Below are 13,222 nucleotides of genomic sequence, written 5' to 3'. Positions count from 1 at the left end.
TAATAAAATAAATTTTAAGTTACAGTAACATTTACAATATGATACTATGACGGAGAAAACATTAACATTTTTACTGGTTTCAAATGTACTTGTAAAATAAAATAAAAAATGTTTTATAAAATAGCTTACCATTTCGTTAATATTATAACACTTAGTTCTTGTAATACGTAATATAGAATATATTTTTTAAATATTAAGTGTTATACCCAGCACAAATTTTTGTACTGCTATTTAATGAATTTAAAGAGCTGAAAAGTCGATCTAATCTAACAGCATCCACTGTTACGTAGAAACATACACGTCGGATATTGGCTTTAACCGTTAAAACAATTTTTTAATTATTTGGTGTATATGTTGGTGTTTCACGTGCTTTTACTGAAAATAATATCGTGTATCGGCCTGCCGGGATACTGAATGTTTACGGTGGCTTGAGACTTAGAAATATTTCTGGTTTTTGACATTAAGAATTAAACTATTTTTACTAAAAGCTGAAAATACTTAGTAGAGAAGAAAATTTCGAGTAATTTAATTTTTTCTCGTTTGTTTAATTTCTTGGCTAGAATAAGAGAAATGTTCCACGCCCACCTTTCTGGATGGCATTGTAAAAGATAATTTTTTTTTACATGATTACGCGAATTCTATGTTAATTTTTTATGCAGATAGTATAACAAAATTATAATTGTGAATTGCAACCCATTTTATGTTAGAATTGAATTGCGAATTAGCCAAATTAAAGAAAAAGAATTACAATGTCATTCACTGATTAACCTAATTGAATAATTCGTAATTTGAGTACTTTTCGCAACTATTGTAATTTTTCTGAACTTAATTTTCTATATATATTCTCGATGAATTCACGTTAATCTTTTAAAATGAATTAGCTGGGGCTGTTCGAACATATATTGCTTATTTTGCAAATATATATTGTTTATTATTTTATTTGAATAAACAAAACAGCTTAAGTGATTTGGATGTTTATACTCGTTATGCCGTACAACTGTGAAGCACGTCAAAGAATTAATTATAACGTTGTTAATTATATTTTTATTTTTGGTTATTATAACAAGATACGTATGAATATGTCCGTATTGTTTCTTTCATTTATATTCGTATTAATATTTGTATTCGTATCGTATTCACACAATCTCCACGTAGGAATATGAGTTAATTTTAAAATTGTTTAAGAGTAATATTCAACTGACTTCTTGCGAGTGTTTCAGTGATAAATTTTAATGGGATTGTATTATCTCTCAGTGGCTTTTGCACGTGTACGATTTGATCTTCAAAATCATTAACTTTAAAATTTATTGAAAAATTAATTAAATAAACTATGCCTTAAATCTCAAAATATATAATCAGTCTCGAAATTTATCTCCGATACATCGTTGTTTTTTTAAGGATTGTGTCGAAACTTTAACAAAAGATTATAAAAATTGTCATTTTACTATCGATATCAAAACATTTTTTGGGATAGATAACATAATCGTTAGAATACTTATTTATCTTATAACTTTCCTTAAAGTTAATTTGTATGTAAGTCTAAAAAATACGGTTTTTAAATAGAAAATAGTAGTTTTATATATATATAGATCAGTTAAGGTAATTCGATAATTAATTAAGAAAAGAAAACCATCATCACGTTCCTATGAGGTTTCTTTTACGGTGTCTTAGCGTATAATAAAAGAAGTGTAAACTCGTAGAATTTCTCATTTTTCAAAGAAAACAATCTTATAGATCAATCAACTCTATTCTAATTCTAATTAAGAAAAGAGTAGCATGTAACATAGCCAATGAATCATTCGTGATACAAAGCAGCTTATTTACTCGTACTTTAGTCTAGGCCCAGGCTGTCTAAAATAGCATCTAAACAAGAATAAACATTAATGTATGTTACATATGAATATATGTTTCACAAACCCTTTTTATTTTCTGATTTATAATTATTTTTAAATCCTGAAGAGTAACGTTTATCATTAAAATTTATTAAGAGCTTGTTAAAAGAGCAAGAAACACTCGTTTTCATTTAAAGAAAAACACGATTTGACGCTCTTCTTTTGTATAAATGCAATTTCCGAGCTCAATATCACCAACAAAATAAATTAGTAAAATGTATAGTTAACGTATTGTTGGAATATGACTACAGTTTTCACCCTCATTATCTTTCCGGTCGTTTCAGTGATTACTTCAGCGATAGTGGCCCTTTAAAAATTAAAAGTTATATTTCCGCCTCTCGGTATCATAATGACTTTTTAATTATTATAGCAAACAGCTTTATAATATAAATTAAAGAATGTTACGTTCCATATTTTTAGATGAGTATTTGAAAAGGCAAGAATGAAGTAAACAGACAAGTGTTTGTTTAAAGACCTTCGATCATCGCCGTCCCCTTCGTTGTTATCTGCGTAGCCTTTTGTTTTGTGCTGAAAGAACAGTCACCATCTGGTGATTTAAGTATTATAAACTGCTTTTATACCTTCACTACCTTTTTCTCCTTATTGCATAATATTTTTCAGTCTCTCTGAAATTAATTTCTGTTAAATATTGTTAGTAAAACACTACTGTTGCGTGAACATTATACAAAGTATATATATATAATATCAAATTGTAATTGATAATATATATATGAATTGTAATATATATATATGTTCAATTGCAATTTGATTGATTATATTTGTGTATCTGCTTGCACATTAATTCTTTTACGTACTTTGATTTATTTTAAATTATTTCATTACGGAAGCTTAATTTTAGTTAGAATTTTACCCGCTAAGTTATTCGTTTTCTGCGAAATAACTTGTTTATACTTTTACATTTCAGCCAACAGTTTAATTGATCTAATCGGTTAAAAAATAAATCTCCTTTTTCCAAATACATTAGAGCCTATGTAATTTTTTGTTCATGTTAACGATAATGTTATAGAAAAATTATTGTATTATTATAAGCAATTATGTAGGTTAGTTAGTACTGTTGCAAGTACGTTTTGGCTGCTTAACGATGACTCATTGTAATAGTAAACAAGTCGAAACAAAAAAAAAAATAAAAAAAATAAAACAAGTAAAAATAAAGTAAAAAAACATTTTAACCAAATGTAAACGTTATAAGTGATATAATTGTCTGTTACTATTTCTAACTAATCATGGTTTTGATTTCTAAAAAAACTTACTACAGTAAAAATACTCCTAATTCCTACAATACAACAGTACAGTAAAATGTATTTGTCGTAACACAGATAATTAACTGTAACTATTAATTATAATTATAAAAATTAATTATTAAACTGGATGTATTTTAAAGACTTCATTCTTAATAAGTAATGTAACTTCTGCTTTTCTAAACGCACGTTTTAATCAAACATCTGATTTAGTTTTGGGAATTTAAAATACTTTGTGTTGCCAAATATGATCTCTATATTTTCCAAGACTAAGGCTAGTTAATGAAATATTCAGACATTACATCTCTAAAACAAAATATCCATAGTTCCTCGCGATATTATTCCTTTACAGTTATTCTTTGTTTAACACTTGGCTGCTGTTAATGTAGTATTGGTGATTTTGATCCTTCCCTTTTTTTCGAACAATCATCGGTAGCTCTAGAGACATTTTTAAAGTTCACTGTGTTTTCTTGATAAAAATTATTCAAATCTTACTGACAGTAAGATTTAAAATTTTGTCTAAAAATGCTTACTGCTGTTAAATAATTATCTCAATACGATTCTTGGAGACGGCGATATAATTTTTTAATTCATCTCAATTATCACGTAAACAAAACTCCATGTTTCAGTGTATATTAATACTTATTTTGTCAAAGTATTGAGATTCGAAATCGCAAATTCACCTCCCCAAACAGTACGTAAAACGTTATTTTTCTTTTCGGTGTAAACCAGCGTTTGTGCTAGTTTTATTTACACATTTTTTAAAACCTCTCATTTAAAAAAAATTGATGTTTTTTAGGTTAAATTACTTTTAGGCTTATATTAACTGATTGCGTTACCTGTACGTTATAGTAACCATCAGTAGCTTTTTTTAAAGGAAAACGTTGAAATAACAGATTTTTTTATTTTTCAAGAAGTATTTCTTTTTTTCTTTTCTCTTACTTTCTACGTTATTTATATAGTCAATAGATAAGTTAGTATGTTTAATTATGTGCATTTCTAAACAAGTAGCTTATTTGATTCTTTGACAATTTACATTTACTTTTTAAATGAAAATAACGTATAAAGTCAGTAATAAATGCTAGTACAGCTCGTTTATGAGTACTTAGTTTTACCTTTTGTTATTTACTTAAATGAAGCTTAACAATTGAAAGTTGTGATATTTTATGTTCTAAAACTGTGCAAAATGTGCTACATCACATCACCACAATGTGTCGATTTAAAACCACAACAATATAAAAAAAATGAAATATATATATAACTAAATATAATATATATATGTAACTATTATATTAATCAAATAAATATTATATGTATATAATATACATTTGTATATTATATTATTATATTATAAATATTTAAGATATGACTTTTATTTAAAATGTAATTTATTGCAAGATGGTCAAGCGTAATAAATTTCTAAATTCTAGTAATTTGTTTGTACATAAAAATGACAGGGACGGTATAAATTCCATTGGTTCTTTGTTAAAAGGTGAAAAAAAAAATCAGTAATGCTCTTTTTATTAAATTGAGTTATAATTGAATAAAGTCTACTACCAACGTTCTAGAATTTTAGTTGATGTGATTTAATTCAGTTTTTATTGCGTATTTTAATAGAAAACATATTTATTTTTTAAATACTTGTATATTAATATGTTAGTATATTTGAAGAAATAAGACTTTACTATAATTCGTAATTTAGTTTTATCCAAGAACTCTATGTAGAAGCAGAGTAACCATTTTTCTTTTCAAAAGAGGATTAAAATGTATTTTTCAGATCTTAAACCGTTTAGAAAAATGACCAACTGAATTGACAAATTGTGAGTCAATTAAGGCGTACAAACAGTAGCCTAAGCTAATTCTTCTTATTTTCGTTAATAGTAATATATATTTTTTTTCATTCTGATTAACACAATCGTTCTTTATTATATAATTTCTGAGTAGGCATAGGAAAACAGGGTGCATTTGATAGAAAAATGTCAGGAACAAGAAAAGTTGCATTTTATTTAACCATTGAAATACAATGAACACATCATAGAACTATTCCCATTCCTTTAAAATGATTGGAAAACTGTTAGTTATAAAAGTTATGTTTATTAATTCGCGAATTAAGATCTACTTTAGGAATGGATTTTTTTTTTGTGTGCAAAATTATAATTTTATAGCGGCATTAAAAGGCGTTGTACAAAAGAAAGAAGAAAGTTGACTATAACCAGGTGGCTGAAAATGACAAGGTAAAAGATGTGTATCGGCCAAATAATTGTTAAAAAAAAATCTTGAGAATATAAAACGTGGGACCTCCCTCTCTTGTAGAAAGATAGGAGGATTTAATAAAAAAATAAACTGAAAATTTAGTAATGCTTTATTATGTTTTAGTTAGGGGTTGGGGCCTTTACTATTACGTTTGACTTTAATACGTGAAGAACAAAACTATTATGAGCAGAAAGCACGTACAATAACGAACGTACCGGAAAATTAAACTGTAAAACGAGCACATAAAAGTGATAAATTAATATTTTATTACATTTATTATAAATATATTACAATTAATATTTAGTTTATTTATTTGTGTGAAGAAAATATTGATTCTGAGACTCAGGTAGGAGAAACCCGTCTATTTTGACTTAGTTTTAGGAAATGGAAAGAGATACATGGTTTACAATGGTGCCGATAATATATGTTTATTGAAGACGAGTTACTCCTTGTATGGAAAGTTAAAAACAGTTCTAGAAAAGTTACTTGATCCACATAGAAGTTGAAAGTACTGAGGACGTGTTATATCTCCAGTAATGAATGTGTTACTGGAGGACAAGAAGTCAATTTATTTATAATTATTACTGTAATAGGATTTGAGGTATGGACATCACACAATCACCCAGTTGTTTTTTCTAACCTCTCGGTCATTCCTTAAAAATTTTTAAATTATTGAACATTCTGCTGCCTTCTTTGTGTATGTGATTTTTTTCTGCTGCGCATTGTAATTAGTTTAACAGATATACAACTTTAATTCATTAAAAGATTAATTCACTATTGATTAGTATGTAATTCTGCATGTTGATTTTAATTACCAGATTTTATAAATTCGTATGCAGGTAAATATTATTACCTTGTTAAATCATATATGTATTTTTATTCAACACTTTCATTTAACTCATGCTATCTGTCTTTTCGGACCTGAATGGACGTAAAATTAGATTTAAAAAAAATTAAAGCCTTTTTACTACTAAGTATTGTGATCGCAAAAAATTTCGGTTTTCAAATTTCAAGTGAAATATCCATTTTGACTAGTTTCGGCGTGACGTCTGTACGAACGTATGTACCTCGCATAACTAAAAAACGATTAGTCGTAGGATGTTGCAATTTTGGATTTAGGACTGCTGTAACATCTACTTGTGCACCTCTCCTTTTGATTGCAATCGACCGAACCAAAAGTGTCCAAAAGAGCCCAAAATTCGCAAAAATTTGGATTTTGGACTTTTTCTTAACTGCACTAATAGGCGCTCATTTAGAGCTTTTCGACGATGTATTAGTGGTACTTATTTTAATTGGTTCCAGAGTTATGCCAAATAAAATTTTAATTAATGCAATATTTGTATCTATAAGGGGAAGGCACATCGGTTCTAATCAGACTTCGTCTCTTTTTTTCTTAATTTAAATATATTGATTTCTTAATAATTATTAACCTCGGATTGCAAAGAAAGTTTTACAATAAATAATATTTTAATAATAACAATAAAAAAAAAAATATTGAAAAATATCAGAAGTTATTAATGAAATAAAATTTTATGTACTTTTCATTTTAAAAATAATGCATATGTAATATAAAGGCGTACAAGTAAAGTCCATGTGGTGTCCACATCAGATTTGGCGAAACATCTGACTATTCGTTTTTTTTTTCATTTTGTTGATTTTTACATCATAATAATTTTAAAAAACATAGTATTAGATAGATAAGACATACATTTATTTAAAGAGTAATAAACGGACTTTTACTCTATCGTAATATTTCAGATAAGATTATTGAATTAATTGTATAAATATTTGATGTTAATAACTAATATTTTTAGCAATTGTTTACTGTCCACTTTATTAAGGAATCGTTTCTCACTTTCAAATGAAAAGTTTAAATGAAGTGCAGCAAAAAAATGTGTATGTGTAACTTAATAGGCATACAAGGAAGTCATGTGATGTCCACATCAGATATTTTTACTATTTGTAACGACGAACTCCTGATTTTGTTTTGTTTTAGTCGCATAAGATCTTGATGATTTTTAAGATAGCATAAGATTTTAACGTTTGAAAAAGGTTTTTTTTCTCTCGGTACAAATGTTTTTATTTTATTTTTTATATGTATATTTAGTATTTTTAATGTATTTCAAATAAAAACGTTCCTTAACAAAATTAATTTATTTTTAAAACCTGCTTCTTATCTTGCTTTGTTTCTGGTAAGTTCTTTGTAGAACAAAGTTATATTGTATGTGATGTCAGAGCACAGCAGGTGTGTGTAGGTATTCCGGGAAGGGATGGGCTGTTTCACGTAGCTGCGCAGTTCGTTCATGTCCGGCATGTTAATCGTTCCCACGCACTTTTCCTCTGAAGGGCAGGTTAACTGTTTTCTTGACCTTCTATTTTCACGCTGTATGTAAAAACAACGATGAAAAAACTATTGTGACTTTTTTATTTTCTGTTTACTTGCTATTTAATGCTGTAAGGAAGATATAAAACAACTTCTTTTTCTTTTGGAATTGAAAGTATAAAATGGAAAGAAATTAAAACCTATTGAAGTAGTTTTACTATTTTTGTTTTTTTTTTTTGTTTATTTGTTTGCTAATACAAGCTTTCATGCTTACAATTTTAAGAATATTTTAAATGTACAGCGTACCGTTCGAATGCTGTCAATTACTGTTAACTCTTAAATTAGATAAGTTTTGATGTAACTTAATTTTGATAGTACCTCTTAAAGTCAATTAATTGCCTAAATTAAAATTAAAGACGCATTCTGTTACAATATTAAGTTCGATAGAATTAAAAATTAACGGGAGATGTAAAATTAAGGATAGATCATGATGGCATCAAGCTATGTTATAGAGACGATATTCAAACAGTAGCATGAGGTTTGTACAGTATTAATTTATATCCTAGATTCTTAATTACAGTTCTATATTTCCCCGCGTCCGATAGAGACACTCCTAGTACAACCGACATTACGTGCCAAGCTCTGTAAGAAAAGCGGGGAATGAAGTGGTTTTCCGTCAATTTCTTCACGGAGCTAAACTTCACATGACAGCTTCATTCGGTCTGTTCGTCGTAGAGATTGACTGTATAACGAAAATAATTATTCTCAGAAAAAGTGGCTCTAGAAACTCGGGTTCGTTACATGTTTCACAGCTTTATAGCTGTTACTAATAATATACAATAATATACTTATTACTAATAATATACTGCTCGGTGTTATCACCGAGCAGTATATTATTAGTAATAAGTTAACGTACTGCATCTTTCGATAATCGAAGTACTATACACTCATATATTGTTTCTATTCGACAGGAGAATTTCTATGTATAGGGCTTATAATTAATATTTATATTTTAGCATTTTGTTAACAGCACTGGTAGGAAAGAAGTAATTGTTCTTCATTTCGGCAAACCTTTCTGATCGGTAAATCTTGTTAAACAGGAGAAATGTATCATTCCTATGACTGACGTATAAATTTTAAAACTCATAAAAAGAAATTTGTTATTTTTTAAATGATATTAATCTTACTGTTGTCTGAATATTAATCTACTCAGCTGCATCGATTTCAAAACTGAAATTCCAAAAATGTCTAATAAAACAACGATATTAACCCATTAAATTCACTTAGTATAGTTTAAGTACGTGCTTTATCAATAATTAATAAATTTACTGTGATAATATTACGTGATTTGTAGGGAATAGTCTCTTGAAGCAGAAATGGTTACTACTAAATATGAATTCTTGCATTTTGTAAAATTAATTTCATTTGGTTTTTTTCATTTCCAGTTAAAATATTCATAAAGCTTTGACTTGCTTTAATCCGTATCGCTGCCGAAATATGTTCTATAATAAAACTGCGAAACCAAAATATTTTATTATGGTCGGCAGTTTTTTCGTTAAGAAGAAGAAAGACGGTGGAAAAGATTTATTGAAAACTGATCGCTTCGAAGTAGAAGAGTAATCGTTTTCAGAAACCAAGTTTGCTTGCACGCAACCTACGAAGCGCGGTAAAGAGTTAGGCGACATGTTTTAAAATAATAAGTGGAATATAAACAACATTAATGACTCAGTCGTCATCTTTGTGCCAAACGAGCTGAACTGGATTCAGTCGAGGTCACGAAAATGCCTGCTGGTACCGAGTCGGTTTCCTATTCTATTCAAATAATGTACGGGTGACACGATACGCACTCGTTCGTCGTCCCGATTCCAGCGTGACCTAATAGTCTATTCGGTATTTAAATTCTTCGACCTTGCTGACGTATCTTGAACAATAATTTTGTTCGATGTTGTTATGAAGTAATTATTCACGCTTAAATAAAGAAGAATCCGTCAAATAATTTACTTCTTAGGTAACCGATTTTATGTGTCCGAATGGAAATAAGATCTTCAGCGCATTTAAAATCTTAAGATGAAATAAAGGAGAGATATATACACAATTAGCAAACCCTCTCTCCTTTGAAAATTAATCAGATCGTAGTAATTTTTTTTGTTCGCTCACCTGATGCCCGAAAATTTAAAAGGTATTGTTTTCTTTCGCGGAGTGTAATTTCTGGTCTGAAACTTTACATTCCTTTCCTAATTAAAATAAAATAGAGAAAGAAATATTTTACTTACTCAAAGAAAACGTACAGGTTGCACGTTGCAGTTTATCGCTCCTATTACCCGGAATGGATTTATCAATATATTAATTACAAAAATTATAATTTAATATAAAAATTATGAAATTATAAACTGCTGGGTTTATGGCCAAATGTAACCTCGCCTTACGTTTTAGGGTGAAGGTTCTAATTAACTTCTGCGTTGTTATTATTTCTATATCGGAGGTAAAGTATCGACAGCAACGTCGGAAACCCCATCGGAAATTATTTTATTGAAAAATTCTTAAAAATAGCATCCTATCTTAAAAGTTGGAGATCATGAATTTTTTTTTTTACTTTTGCAATTTGGATTTGAACTTTTACTAGTATTTTCACTGTATCGGGGTTGGAGTAGCTTTTAACTTTTGCGGCAGTTGCAAGAGGTAAAATATTTAAATTATGTTAAAAACTTCATATTAAAAGGGCAAACGTATTGTCATTTGCAGTGGTTTTTAGAATATTTTATGATATTTAGTACCAAATTACTTTTACAGGATTGAAGTTGTATGATTTTTTTTATAACTTTGTTCGAGTTAAATCAATTCAAAACATTTGCTCTTTAGATAAGAAAATAGATAAGTAAAAAATGCTGTAAATGTAAATGTAATTCAGAATGTTACAACGGGTGATGAATTACACTGGAAAATCTATTCAGATGCCAAGTAGTAAGTTCAGTAACAATTTTTACAGTTATTGTTATTATTCATTATTTATACTGGAGTATATTTTTCTTTAACTTTCAGCAATCGGAAAAGGAACGCTAAACGGGCAATCAGTCTGTGTGTTCCATAGAAACTAAATTGACCATACGGTAATTGTATGAATTTTTTATATAATTTTTTTTTGTAAATTAAATAACGAAACTATTTAATTTTGTTATAACTGTTTTAACATTTATTGTCTCTAGTCAATGTAATACATTTGATAGACTATTGTGTTAACTATGCATTGCAGATAACGTACAAGTTATTCTCATTATATTTCTTTTCTATAAATTGCTTCTAAGTTATGAAGCATTCTAAAAATTATTGTGATCAATAATTTTCATGACTTTTGTTAATATTTTTCTGTGTAGTTTACGGTGCTTTGAAATACCGTATCTTACGTTATTTTTATGTTTAAGGGAAATTTGAATATCACTTATGATAACAATGCGAAAATAAAATTATTATTATGGCGAAAATCGAATGATGATTACGTTAACGTGAAGTTAAAGATCACTTATGAAACTGCAGTCGTTATCTATGGTAAAATTTTCATATTGATGAAAATAATTAAGGAAATGATAATATAAAATAATTTCATCGGCCATTTTAATTTTAAAGAGTTTTAAAATCAATGTAACATTCTATGTCGGAAACCGAACTTGTGATGATAGATATGTCGTAGACTAATATACGCCGAAGCTGTTCGGGTGATTTTTGTTCCATGTACAATCTTCAAAGCTTTTGCGTAATTCCATCAAACAAAAATAAAATAAAATTAGCAGTTTATAAATTACAGTATAATAACAAAACAAAAGTAAAAAATATATATGTTTAAATTTTAAAGCAATTAATAAATCATAAATATAAGTTCATTGAGTTTTTGTGTAAATTATTGATGAAAATGACAAAAATCGGATTACATCGAAATTTTTCAGAGGTGAATTCATGATAACACGATGGTATTGTATGGCGGAAGTCGAATATAATGTGAGAGCCTATTTTTAATTTTATTATAATCTTTTTTAAGTTAAATTTTACATTTTCTTACGTTTCTATGATTTTGTTTGTCATATTTCAGATTTGTTTTATTGACTTGATATTATGCTTCCTTTTAGATTAGAACATAATTGAAATGTTTTTGGATCGAGTTCACATTGATATAAAAATTAAATTTTTTCTAGTTTAAGTTGAAAATTTTAAATTATTTATAATTAGATAAGAATAAAAATGTCTGGTTCAACGTTAATTTCGTAGCTGCGTTGTTCAGAATTTCTTAATGTTTCGTTTATTATAAGCTTTTATGGTAAGTTTTGTTGTTTAATTTAGAAACCTAATCGGTTCTGTTATAGTGGAATATAATATAAATTCACCACTTTTTAAAGAAAATTGGTAATTTTTCTTAACATGAATTAAATTTTGTTAGGAATTTTTACGTTTCTTTTTGTCATGAAGGACAAATTCAGATTTGTTTTGTGACTTTTGACGGTTGTAGCCTATATGGCTGCAGGTAACCTGAAATTAACCCACTGGGTTGGTCTAGTGGTGAACGCGTCTTCCCAAATCAGCTGATTTGGAAGTCGAGAGTTCCAGCGTTTAAGTCCTAGTAAAGCCAGCTATTTTTACACGGATTTGAATACTAGATCGTGGATACCGGTGTTCTTTGGTGGTTGGGTTTCAATTAACCACACATCTCAGGTATGGTCGAACTGAGAATATACAAGACTTCAATTCATTCACACTCATACATATCATCCTCTGAAGTATTATCTAAACGGTAGTTACCGGAGGCTAAACAGGAAAAAGAAAGAAAACAAAGAAAGGTAACCTGAAATGAATCGCAAGTCATTTCCGGAAACGGATGTGCCTTTTCGAAGAATGACTAATATTTCGATATCAACTTACTAAGAAAATTATGAGTGAAGTGATTTATCAGTAGTTTCCTTTAGGCTGAATACACTGTTAAATATCCACATCTGTGTGCCAGTTTCCTAAAAGCAGTTGATATTCAGACCTATAAATGACAGCATTACTTTTCTTAATAGATTCCATCCTTGGCTCTTGTAGTGAAAGGTTGTGTTTTATTGTGCTCTGTGAATTGTCAGTTGTAACCAGTCCAGCCAGGTGTTCAACAGTTCTTCTACCTGCGTCGCCAGACAATGTGAGAAGGGTCTGCTAGGACATCAGCCGGGCGGCCAGCTACCTGGACTACAGGCCAGTCACATTAAGAAAAGGATAATCCTTTTCTTAATTTTACTTATATCCTATTCAATATTTCTAATAATGTAAAGTGAACTCTTGTAGTCATTGTGAATACATTAAGTAAATAGCCTATTATTATAGGACTATTGTGCTACTTTTAAAATAATTTTATTTTTTAATTGATTTTCTTGTCAGTGATTTTATTTTACAGCAAGTGTAGATTAAGAAGTGTAAATTAAGTTTAATTTTAATTTTTAAATTTTTCTTCCTTATTTTCCTCAATGGAAGGAAAA

General features: G+C 28.5%; 1 protein-coding gene across 6 annotated transcripts in view; it reads left to right on the top strand.

The window, feature by feature from the left end:
* conu (Rho GTPase-activating protein conundrum) overlaps window positions 1-13,222 on the top strand; it is a 233,453-nt gene that overhangs the window by 122,104 nt on the left and 98,127 nt on the right. The window lies entirely within an intron of this gene.

Source organism: Lycorma delicatula, chromosome 1 (assembly GCF_047948215.1).
Source record: "Lycorma delicatula isolate Av1 chromosome 1, ASM4794821v1, whole genome shotgun sequence".
Lineage (NCBI taxonomy): Eukaryota > Metazoa > Arthropoda > Insecta > Hemiptera > Fulgoridae > Lycorma > Lycorma delicatula.
This window is presented reverse-complemented; position numbering and strand designations above follow the sequence as displayed.